This window comes from Canis lupus, chromosome X (genome assembly GCF_048164855.1).
Source record: "Canis lupus baileyi chromosome X, mCanLup2.hap1, whole genome shotgun sequence".
NCBI lineage: Eukaryota > Metazoa > Chordata > Mammalia > Carnivora > Canidae > Canis > Canis lupus.
In genome coordinates, this window is record NC_132876.1 from 31,680,101 (window position 1) to 31,693,678 (window position 13,578).

Here is a 13,578-nt window from a genome sequence, read left to right on the forward strand (position 1 = left end):
AGGGAAAGAGTGAGGGTTGAGACATAAAAGCTGTCAGCAGTCAAACATTAAAAAATGGGGTCGGGCTTTTCATTATAATTCACCCCGGATGTTTGAGTGATGACAAAAATGTACCATGCTTCATTTAATTGAATTTGAACTTGTTTGAATAAGCCACATGGCATACTCTATGAGGCCTGAAGCCTGTAGCCTGTAAAAAAAGTGAAAGTTTCACTGAATATCTTATTCAAGAGCCCAGTGTTTTATATTCTGAAAAAAAAAGTGCCTTGTTCACTACCAGTAATGTTTGGAAATCTAAAGGGGATAAAAGAGTGTCTTGGTAAGGCCATATTTTGTGATTTCAGTATATATACAGGCATATATGACCTTGATTTTATGTGGGGTATCTCTGAGGTAAGAGTTCTTTACCCCAAAGAGGAAACCTCAGACAAGGAATTATTAGCTGGACCAGAGGGCCAGATCACTGGCAACAGTCTACAAGTCTGTAAAACGGTGCAGATGGGGCTGATTCTTGGCCAGGGAAAATAGTTCTGAGATGCATGCTTGAAATTTGGCCAATTGTGTTGACCTTTGTGGCTTATCCTTTGTCAGGAATGTCCTGGTTAAAGGACGAAAATAATACCTCTCTAGTGAACTTCTGTCACATACGATGGTGACATTATCATCTGTAAAATGTATAAACTCGCATTACTGCTCACTCAGTTGATCTCAAGGGGCTCCCCAGGTAGCCAAGGGGTCTGGCAGAGGGATGGCTTCTCCCAGCACCATGCCATCTGGCAAAGAACTGAGGACATGAGAAGCCACCCCTCCTGCAGATGGGATATGCCCACGGGCCGAGGTTTGGTTCTGTCCTATAGCAAAGGAGGCCTTTGTGGTCATGGCAAACTTATGGGTGCTACTCCCATGACCCAACCATAGTAGGTGGCTGGATATGGAGTATCATGGTCTCAGAGCCTGTGGGACTTCTGTTTCCAGGGAAGTCCAGTATGTGGCCAGCAATTGCTGCTCCTACAGCGTACAATACAGGGCCGAAGAGGACAGTTTTTTGCACCAGAAGCCCATAGGTAATTCATGGCCAGGGTGAGTGGTCCAGAGACTTAGGAGGCATGAGAGAAGGTTGCTAAAACTTCTACCTTAAAAAGAGTCTGATGGAGGGATGTTAATGAGAGTGGCTGTTACAATGCAATTTTGACAGAATCTAGAGCCTCTTGTTGGAAGGTGCTCCATTCAAAGTGGACTGATTTACAAATAATGCCGAAATGGACATAAGGGAAATTTGTAAATGAGGAGTATGTTGCCTACAGAACCCAAAAGGCCTAAAAGGTATTGGACTTGTTTTCATATTGTGGGAGTTGAGAGGGCCAATAGCTGTTTCTTGACAACGTTAGGTATGGAGGGGCCCTTGGTTTGCCAAATAATTTTTAGTAATTTACAGAGATGACAGGGCCTTGCACTATGTGTGAGGCAATGGTCCATCCCCTTTGCTGAGCTGCCTGTGAGTACTTGCATGTCCTGAATCAGTGTACCAAATGAATATCCTCGGGGGAGTATGTCATGAATATAATGCTATACATGTGCCCCAGGAAAAAACTAGATGCATCTAAGATCATGTCTACGAAGACTGTGTGCAATGGCCAGGCTATTGTGGTACTCCATAGATAGCCAGGCAAAGGTGTATCATGTCCATTAGGAGGTAAAGGAAAACTTCTGGTAGAATAGACACAAACAAAACATACGAGCCAAATCTATTATGGAAAAATATTTACCAGTTGCTGATCAGATAGAGTCAGCAATTTCAATAATTTTGAATATGGGAGCCTTAATGAGTGAGACCACAGTGCTGAGGCTGCAGCAATCTACTGTGAGGCACCACCGTTCATTTGAAGTTTAAGAAATTGGTCAGGGGCGCCTGGGTGGCTCAGTGGTTGACTGTCTGCCTTTGGCCCAGGGTGTGATCCTGGAGACCGGGGATCGAGTCCCACATCAGGCTCCCTGCATGGAGCCTGCTTCTCCCTCTGCCTGTGTCTCTGCCTCTCTCTGTGTGTGTCTCTCATGAGTAAATAAATAAAATCTTAAAAAAAAAGAACTTGGTCAAATTGGGTTGTTAAATGGAAGAGTAGTGGTTAACAATCACTCTTTTTTTCTAAATAGGTCTTATATAATGGGTTTCAATCCTTAAAGGTTCTATTTAAATTTACATTGGACCTTATTAGCTTTTTTAACAGGTATATGGTGGGGAGAAGGTCCACATGGTCTCATTTTTAAAAGCCAATTTGTAAGTTCCAAAGATTTAATTTTAATTTATTGCCCACTGTGTTGGAGTGTCCATGTCCTTATTATAGGATATTTTAGGGCAATGGGTGCTACCATCACAGGGAATTTAGGCAAGGCTATTGTCTGGATAGTTAAGATGAGGTATAACTGGGCAGCCCGGGTGGCTCAGCGGTTAAGTGTCTGCCTTCAGCCCAGGGTGTGATCCTGCAGTCCCGAGATCGAGTCCTATGTCGGGCTCCCTGCATGGAGCCTGCTTCTCCCTCTGCCTGTGTCTCTGCCTCTCTCTCTCTCTCTCTCTCTCTCTCTCTCTCTGTCTCATGAATAAATAAAATCTTAAAAAAAAAAGATGAGGCATAACTGTCCTCTATTTTGTGTTACAATAATTTCCCTAAGACTATAGGGGTTGTGTTGTTCAAATTTAGAAAGATCCTCAGGTATCACTATAATTTGAGCACAAGTGTTGATTAAGGCCATCAAGTTTTGCCAGTTGATGCATTTCAGCAGAAATTAAAGTTAATTCAGGGAATGTCTGGGTGGCTCAGCGGTTACACGCATCTGCCTTTGGCTCAAGTCGTGATCCTGGAGTCCCGGGATCAAGTCCCACATTCGGGCTCCCTGAGTGGAGCCTGGTTATCCCTCTTCCTATGTCTCTGCCTCTCTTTCTCTGTCTCTCATGAATAAATAAATAAAATATTAAAAAAATAAAGTTAATTCATAAGCTATGTTGTTAGAGGTCCTAAAACAAATCAGCACACTTTTGTCTTTTTGTTTTATAAATTCTTTTGATAAATTTTGGATCTTCAATTGGGTCAAACTATGGGTCTGTTTCTTTTCTTTTTAAAGATTTTATTTATTTATTCATGAGAGACACACAGAGAGAAGCAGAGACACAGGCAGAGGAAGAAGCAGGCTTCATGCTGGAGCCCAATGTGGGACTCAATCCCGGGACTCCAGGATCACACCCTGAGCCAAAGACAGACACTTCAACCACTGAGCCACCCAGGTGCCCCTGTGGACCTGTTTCATTATTTTCTTTCCTCCCTTGTATCCAGATTTCTCCCTCCCTCCCTCTCTCCTTTCCTTCTCTTCCTTCCTTCCTTCCTTCCTTCCTTCCTTCCTTCCTGCCTGCCTGCCTTCCTTCCTTCCTTCCTAGTTTTCTGCTTGCTTGCTTGATTTCTTTTCAGCTACATTTCCCAGAACTTAAAAATTTTTAATTTAAAATTCAATTTAATGACAATATAGTGTATTATTAGTTTCGGAGGTAGAGTTAGTAATGACTCATCAGTTGAACATAACATTCGGTGCTCATTACATCAAATGTCCTCCTTAATGCCCATCACCCAGTTACCCTCCACCCACCTCCTCTCCAGGAACCCTCAATTTGTTTCCTATAATTAAGAGTCTCTTATGATTTGTCTCCCTCTCTGATTTCATCTTATTTTATTTTTCCTTCCATTCCCCTATGTTCATTTGTTTTGTTTCTTAAATTCCACATGAGTGGAATCATATAATATTTGTCTTTCTCTGACTGACTTATTTCACTTAGCATAATACCCTCTAGTTCCATCCACGTCGTTGTAAATGGCAAGATTTCATTCTTTTTTTATTTTTTAAAGATTTCATTTATTTATTCATGAGAGACACAGAGAGAGAGGGAGAGACATAGGCAGAAGGAGAAGCAGGCTCCCCACGGGGAGCCCAATTCAGGATTCAATCCAAAGACCCTGGGATCACACCCTGAGCCAAAGGCAGACCCTCAGCCACTGAGCCACCCAGGCATCCCAAGATTTCATTCTTTTTGATTAGTGAGTAATATTCCTGTGTGTGTGTGTGTGTGTGTGTGTGTGTGTATCACATCTTTATCCATTCATTTGTCAGTGGATATCTGGGCTCTTTCCATATTTTGACTATTGTCGAGATTGCTGCTATAAACACTAGGGGAACTCTCTTTCCATTGTTTCCAGTTAGGGTGGGACACAAGAGAGTTTATTATGGGAGATTTGGAGGAAAAAGTGAAGTAGTAGCCATGAGAGAGCAAGCATGGGCGCACAGGCGGGGGCAGTGAGGGAGAAGCAGACTCCTCGCTGAGCAGGGAACCCAGTGTGGGGCTCGATCCCAGGACCCTGAGATCAGGAACTGAGCCGAAGGCAGATGCTTAACTGACTGAGCCACCCAGGCACCCCACATTGTAGCTTTTCTGTTAATTCACCTTAATGACAAGGCAGCAGCTGGGTTTGGAACTATTCCACCTTCTGCTGGATCTTCCTTTGGCTCCTCTGACTCCTGGGCCAGGTGTGTGAATTTAGTTCTGTGATGAAGTGCCTTGGCCTCTCTGCAGGATACCCATTCCATCAAGGTCAAATGAAATAAGAACTGACAAAGGTTTCAGTTCATGCTTGGGGGTGCCAGCTCATGCTTGTGGGTTCCAGTTTGTTTTTGTTCTCTCCCATTTTACGTTTATGTCCATCTTGCCTTCCTGACTACCTGTACTGTGGACTTCAGGTTTCATCATTAGATGTGAAGATAACAGCCTTAAAAGACTCCTTAACCAGTTCCCACAATTGTATAAGAGAAAATCTCTGTAGCAAATCCCTTATAAATTACATGCATACACACACACACACAGTAGTTCTACTACTTTGATTGAAGCCTGACTGACACACTTTGAAGTAAAATTTAACAAAAAAGGAGGTAGATTTTCACTACTGGTCAAGATGATATAATAGGCACTGGACTTACAAACTTTAAAAAATGGACAAAAGATATGAAATAACAGTTGAAATAGCAGTTTTAAAGTCATTTAATATTAAGTGATGAAGGACAGTGATCCCTGAGAAATGAGGTGAACCCCATGTTTGTGTAGCATACTGTCTGGCATGAGTTTCCAGGTCATGTCCTGAGGAGAGGGAACCCAGGGGGAACCTGAAAAACTGACATGAGTGGAGAATCTGGGGAGACTATGGTGGCTAGTGTTTGCAAGACAAAGTACTAAATAGGAGAGATGTATATATAGAGAGGACTCCACAGACCTGCAGAGGGTCCCCTTGCCAAGTACTAATGTGCGCATACATCTGAGGAAACTACCAAGGCCAAGGAATTAACCACACAAAAGGATCAGAACACAAACAGAGCTGGAAATAGTGCCTGGTCCCTTAGACGAGTAAAACTTCATAATTCATGGAACATTGGGTAGAGTATTGAGGTTCTTGTCTTAGTAGTGCAGGATATTTAGACTCAGACTGAACACTGCTCTCAATCCATCTAAAATATCATAAAATCCATATCCTAAAGGATCCAACTGTTTCCATGTAACTTGTGTCTGAAAATGCTCAATAATATTTGTGGGATAACAAAAAAACAACCAATACCCAACAAGTTAAAATTTATAATCTTGGGCATCCAGTAAAAAATTGTGAAGCATGAAAGAAGGAGGAAAATATAACTCATAATGAAATGAAAAAAATCAAGCAACCAAAAGCAACCCCAAAGTAACACAGTTGTTGGAAATAGAAGACAGGGACATTAAAACAGTTATTATAACTAGATTCCATATGTTCACAAAATTAAATAAAGACATGGATAATATAAAAGACAAAAATCAAATCTCTAGAGATAAGAACTATGCAATTTGAAATAAAAATGTACTGGATGGAATTAACAACAAATTAGATATTGCAGAAGAAAAAATAGTAAACTTGAATATGTAGCAATAGAAATTATCCCAAATGACACATTCAGAAGAAAAGGCATCCAAAGAAATGAATAAAGCAAATCCTGTCACATACTACAACATGGATGAAACTTGAGGTCATTACACTAAGTGAAATAAGCCAGCCACAAAAAGACAAATACCATATGGTTCCACTTATGTGAAGTACCTAAATTCACAGAAACAAAGTAGAATGGTTTGTTGCCAGGGACAGGGGGAGGGAGGGAAAGAAGATTTGTTTAATGGGTATAAAGTTTCAGATGAAAAAGTTCTGGAGATCTGTTTCACAACAATGTAAAGATACTGAGCATTATTAACTATAAACTTAAAAATGGTTAGGATGGGCAGTCCGGGTTGGTTCAGCAGTTTAGTGCTGCCTTCGGCCCAGGGTGTGATCCTGGAGAACCAGGATCCAGTCCCACGTCAGGCTCCTTGCATGGAGCCTGCTTCTCCCTCTGCCTGTGTCTCTGCCTCTCTCTCTCTCTCTCTCTCTGTCTGTCTCTTATGAATAAATGAATGTAAAAAATGGTTAGGATGTTAAATTTTATGTTGTGTGTATTTTTTACCACAACAGAAAACTATTCTAAAGAAATAATCAGAAATGTACAAAGAGGGATGCCTGGGTGCTCAGCGGTTTAGCTCCTACCTTCGGCCCAGGGCATGATCCTGGATTCCTGGGATCAAGTCCCACATCAGGCTCCCTGCATGGAGCCTGCTTCTCCCTCTACCTGTGTCTCTGCCTCCCTCCCTCTCTCTCTCTCTCTCTGTGTCTCTCATGAATAAATAAATACAATCTTAAAACAACTTTTTAAAAAAGAAATGTACAAAGAGATTTTTTGTGCAAGAATGTTGATTTCTATATAATTTGTAGTATCAACCAAAAAAAAAAGGTAACAACCTTAATGCACAATTTGGAATTGGCTAAATACATTTTGATGTGCCCATACTCTGAATAGTACATAATACTATTTAGTTATTAAAAGTCATGTTGCAAAAAAAAAGAGGTAATTAAGGCAAACAATAGCGATGTAGTGTGGTGTTTATAACATATGTAGAAGAAAATTGTATGATAGCACAAAGATAAAAATGGAAGTATAGGGCATCCCCGGTGGCTCAGTGGTTTAGCGCCACGTTCAGCCCAGGGCGTGATCCTGGAGACCCAGGATTGAGTCCCACGTCGGGCTTCCTGCATGGAGCCTACTTCTCCCTCTGCCTGTGTCTCTGCCTCTCTCTCTCTATCGCTGTGTCTCTCATGAATAAATAAATAATAAAAAAAATGGAAGTATATTGTAAATTTCCTATACTATATGAGAAGTAGTATAATATGACTTCAAGGTAGACAGTGATATGTTAAAAATATCTACTATGAACCCTAAAGCAATGTCTAAAAAAAGGAACCCAAACAAATAAACCAAGCAATACAGCTAATAAATCAATAAAGAGGATAAAATGGAATCATTTTTAAAACTCAATTAGTTCAATTAGAAAGCAGAAAAAGGAAGAAGGGGAACAATGAACAAACAAGACCAACAGAAAACAAATAGCAAGGTGGTAGATTTAAATACAGCCCATATAAATAATCACATTATTTATAAATGGTCTGAACGACTCAAGTAAATGGTAGAGATTGTCAGGATAAGAAAAAATGCAAGACCCAATCACGTGTAGTCTATAATAAACCCACCCTAGATGTAAAGACACAAATAGGCTAAAGTATAAGAAGGGAAAAAATACATTCTCCTTTTAAAAAATATTTTATGTATTTATTCATGAGAGACAGAGAGAGAGAGAGAGAGAGAGAGAGAGAGAGAGGCAGAGACACAGGCAGAGGGAGAAGCAGGCTCCATGCAGGGAGCCTGACGTGGGACTCCATCCTGGGTCTCCAGGATCAGCTCCTGTGCCGAAGGTGGCGCTAAACCGCTGAGCCACCCGGGCTGCCCAACAATACATCCTCCTAACACTAATCAAAATAAAGCTGAAATGGTGGCTTTAATTTCAAACAAAGTAGGTAGCAGAGCAGCAAACACAAAGAAGACTTGAAAACTGTGATTAATAAAAAAAAAAGTATGATTAATCAACTTGCCTTAATTGATATTTATAGAACACTATACCCACAAACATCAGAATACATATTTCAGGTGATCATTTGCCAAGATAAACAATATCCAGAGTTATAAAACAATTCAATATATTTAAAATCATTTAGATAATATGAAGTATATTGTCTCACCACAATGGAATTAAATCAGAAATCAATAACAGAAAGATATCATAAATCCCCAAATATTTAGAAACTAAATAATGCTACTTCCAAATATTTCATGAGTTAAGGAAGAAATCAAACAGGAAACTAGAAAGTGTTTTGAAGGGAATTAAAATAAAAGCACAATATATCAAAATGATTGAGGTGTAAAGCATAAGCTTACTTAGAGGAAAATTTAAACATGTTTAAATGTGTTATGTTTAAATTTAAACATACTTGGAAATTTATAGAACTAAATGCTTACATTAGAAAAGGAAAAAAGGTCCAATTCAATGATGGAGTTTCTACTTTAAGAAACCAAAAATATAAGAGCTAATTAAATGCAAAATAATTTTAAAAAATCAAAACAGAAATCAACGAGGTAGAAAACAGTAAAACAATAGAGGAAAATCAGTGAAATCTAAAGCTGGTCTTTAAGAAAATCAATGAAATTGATAAACCTCCAGGCAGACTCATTAGGGAAAAGAAAGTGAAGACACAAATTACTAATAAGGAATGAGAGACAGTACATCACTGCAGATTCATACAGGCATTAAAAGTATTATAAGGGAATATTATGAACAACTTTATGCCACAAAAAATGCCAATGCAGAGTATATTTTGACATATCAAGATATATTACTTCCTCTAAATCTGGATCTGAACATTGTCATTGGTGCTCCAATTTGGGTTCTTCAGAAACAGATGCTGAAATGGAGTTAGGATGTCAGATGTTTGTCAGGGATCAACACCCACGACAGGCGGATGAAGTAGGATTGGGCCAGTGGAGAAGCTGAAATGTGATACAGGCCAAAGACTTCGGTGACCCAGCAAAGAGCTTTGGAATGAATATTGCCAATCAGTGTGGCCCCATGTCAGACTCACTCAATTCCTAGATGTGGGCTGCCACAGGAAGCGTGTAACTTGCGCAAAGAGAGACTGCAGCTGAGGCAGGCCCTGAAAACACTGATAGCTACCTAGGGTCTGCTGACTGCCCTTCCCAAGAGCCAAGCAGTAAGTTCTCCCCCAAAAGGCAGCTATGTAGTATATGTCTTTGTCTACCACAATATACCACTCATGCCACTGGGATACATTTCTTTCTGAATATTTGGGGGGAGATTCTGCAGGACTCTATAAGGTATTTCCTCCTGAGGGGAAACTTAGAAGAAGGAGGTCAGTGTTACAAACTACAAGCAACACTACAGACATTGGTCTTGGGTTCACAATCGATAGTCATCATCTCCTTCCTCTACTATCCATTTTAAATTCCTTTCATCCCCAGTTACTACCTCTGTTGTCTCAATGGCATACCAAGTGGTATGACTCAGACCTTCGTCCTTGAGTGGCCTCAATCTCCTTACCACATCCTTCTCAGTCCAAGGTTGCTGTACCTGTCCATTTATAGTCATGACTGGGAAAGGTTGTACCTAGAAAATATTCAAGTGGATCACCTGGATTCCACACACATACCTGTAGGGAAATGGGTCAAGCATGGCACCCTGGCAACCTTCATATGTCTGTGTAGGCCACATAGGCAAGGCTTAATTGGTTTGACCTAAGTCTTAGCAGAACACCCTGGTGATCCTCCCAGGAACACGGCAAGATAGCAATCTTTTGACGAGCTGTCACAAGGCTATTTCTCATAAGCTTCCCTATCTTGCAGGAGGATGCCACAAATCTGGTTTTTTACTACCTCCCTGCTTCCAGTGAGGCATGGACTATCTACCTTGGCTTCCTTAGTGTATAGATAAGGGCTCAAATACTTCTTAGCTGCAGTCTAGAATTGGTTTCTGCACAACAGAGTGATCTATCAGTCTATTATCTGACCCCTGTGATTCAGGTGTCATCCTGTGAGATTAGGGATGTGGGGAGCTGACACTGTGCTGATCTTGCTTATGCTATCCATGAAAGTAACAAAGCATGTATATCTATTTGGGCTTTTCTCCTTACTGGACAGATCTCTGACAGAATAGTAATCCAATCTAGCAGCTGCTTCTGCTTAGAGACTACTTGATCATCCAGTCATTCCTTCCTATTCCCATTGTATAACAGTAGCCCTATCTCCTGATAGCCAGGGTCAATTGATCAAGTTAAGATGGTGACTCCTCTTCTTGCCTGCTGGACCCTGGACATGAGGAGATCAAAATGCCCAGGTGCAGCCACAAATTATAATTCAATGTGAATCTTTTTTTCTTCTTTGGATAGAGCAGTGATTCTCAACTTGGGGCATTTCAGTCTCCCAGGAAACATTTGGAAATATCTGGAGACATTCTTTTTTTCATCACAGCTGGGAAGAGTGTGCTACTGGTGTCTAGCCAGGGATGCTGTTAAATATCCTAAAATGTACAGGACAGCCCCTACAATGAATTGTCTGGCCCCAAATGTCATTGGTGGCAAGGTTGAAAACCCTGGGTTAGAGTGAGCTCCCTTCAGGGCTAGCACCTCTAACCTTAGAAAGTTCAGAACCCACCATTTGCTTTGATGGAGATAGAACTGGAGGGTATGTATTATGCTGAGTGAAGTCAGTCAATCGGAGAAGGACAAACATCATATGGTTTCATTCATTCGGGGAATATAAAAAATAGTGAAAGGGATTAGAGGGGAAAGGAGAGAAAATGAGTGGGAAATATCAGAGAGGGTGACAGAACATGAGAGACTCCTAACTCTGGGAAATGAACAAGGGATGGTAGAAGGGCAGTGGGCGGGGGGTGGGGTGACTGGGTGATGGGCACTGAGGGGGGCACTTGACCGGATGAGAACTGGGTGTTATACTATATGTTGGCAAATCAAACTCCAGGGAAGGGGATCCCTGGGTGGCGCAGCGGTTTGGCGCCTGCCTTTGGCCCAGGGCGCGATCCTGGAGACCCGGGATCGAGTCCCACATCGGGCTCCCGGTGCATGGAGCCTGCTTCTCCCTCTGCCTGTGTCTCTGCCTCTGTCTCTCTCTCTGTGATTATCATGAATAAATAAAAAATTAAAAAAAAAAAAAAAAAAAACAAACTCCAGGGAAGAAAGAAAGAAAGAAGGAAGGAAAGAAAGAAAGAAAGAAAGAAAGAAAGAAAGAAAGAAAGAAAGAGAGAAAGAGAGAAAGGAAAGGAAGGAAAGGAAGGAAAGGAAGGAAGGAAGGAAGGAAGGAGAAAGAAAGAAGAAAGAAAAGTTCAGAATTGTGGGGATCACAAACATAAAGTCACCCAAATGTGTCATTGGAAGTGATGCTAAGTGTGGCTATTCCTGCTTCCACTCCCTGGCTCCTGAACCCATATATCCTTCTAATTGAAGATATGCACCATGTAAAAATGTTTGACTCAATGAATTTAATGTATTCTGGAAAATAGCATTCTGTTCTCACAAAGTATTTACTTTGTGTTGGCGCTTCAGCTGTTTTTCAGCAGGCAATTCCATTACTTTGTCAGGATATCAGCTTTCTGGAGGGTATCATATGTTATGGAGCCAGTAGATTCCATCATCATAGGCCCATTCTTGCATCTCCTTTGCTGTAAAATGCATCTCCTAGTTTAGTGCAATGTTATGTAATATCACATACCGATTGATCAAATACTCTATAAGATCTCAGATAGCAGTGTTGACTGGGACCTTGTGATTAAGAAAGGCAAACCCATACCAGGAATATACATCTATTGCCATGAAAACAAACTGGTGGTACATCCAGGAGTGAAGCCGATCATTGTAGTCAACTTGTCACCAAAGGTCAGTTGGACACATAAAGTGATGGTGCCATACCAGATGATCCCTATTGGCCTATTTTGCTGGCAGGTTAGAAAGTCAGAGGTAGCAATAGCTAGACTAGTCTTGGTAAGTATGAATCCATGCTGTTGGGCCCATGTTTAGTCTCCACCTCTGCCATTAAGGCCACCTAAATGTGCTCAACATGCTAGCACTGAAGTCAACTGACTAAGTAATTTGTTTACTTGGTTTTCTAGTACCTCTTCCATGGTAGACATTGTCTGGTGAGCATTAACAAGTGATATAAAGATCTTCACACTTTGTAAGCATTGCTGTATGTTGATCCACATCCTGAACTCTTTTGCTTGCAATCTCCCAATCATTTTCCTTCCAGGTTCCCAATCAGTGGACCAGGTCATGTACAACTGCCCATAAACCTGTGATCACCTAATCTTAAAAAAAAAACAAAAACCAAACTCATTGGGTCACCTGGGTGGCTCAGTCAGTTGAGTGTCTGACTCTTGGTCTTGGCTCAGGTCATGATATCTGGGTCGTGAGATCAAGCCCCATGTGGGGTTCTGGGCTCAGCACAGAATCTGCTTGAGATTCTCTCTCTCCCTTTCCCTTGGCCCCTCCTCCTGCCCTCTTGCTCTCTCTCTCAAATAAATAAACAAACCTTTTAAAAGGTCATTATAAATGTATTTAATATCCTCAATAAACTACAGAAAGACTGAACATAATAAGTAGAGACATGGGAACTATAAAAAGGACCCAAATCAAACTTGTGGAAATTAAAACCACAATACCTGAGATGAAATAGCACTGTATTGGATTAATGATAGATTACCAGTTGTGAGGAAAATATTAGTGTATCTGAAGATGTAACAATAGAAAATAGTTGAAATGAAATGCAGATAGAAAATGAAAAAAAGATCAGTGTATCAGTGAATTATGGGAAAATTTCAAGCAATCCTATATACAGATATAGGTGGGAGATGCAGCCAAAAGAATATTTGAAGAAGAAATAATGTCTGAGATATTTCCAGATTTTAGGAAAACTATAAGCCCACAGATCCAAGAAGATCAATGAACTCCCAGCACTAGGAGCATGAAAACTGTGCCAAGCGCATAATATCAAATTGCTTAGAAACAGTGATAAAGAGAAAATCTTACAAACAGTAAGGGGAAAAAAACATATGTACAAAGGTTAACATCAGATTTCTTGGAGAAACAAGCCAGAAGAGAATGAAGCAACATCTTTGAAGTAGTGAAAGAAAACACTCTCAATGAAGAATTTTTTTTAGAGTAGGTTCCATACCCAGTGTGGAGCCCAGTATGGACCTTGAACTCACAACTCTGAGATTAAGACCTGAGCTGAGATCAATAGTTGGATGCTTACCCAACTGAACCACCCAGACGCCCCTCTTAATCAAGAATTACATACTCGTTAACATATTTTTCAAAAACAAAGGCAAAAATGAAGACTTTCAGGCATACAAAAGCTGAAAAAAAAAAAACATCACCAGCAGTTCTGCATCACTGAACAAGTTAAGGGACATTTTTCAAGCAGAATGAAAATGATGCTATTTGGAAACTTGGATCTGCACAAAAGGATAAAGAGCCTTGGAAATGGTAACTACATGATTAAATATATAAGATTCTCTTTCTC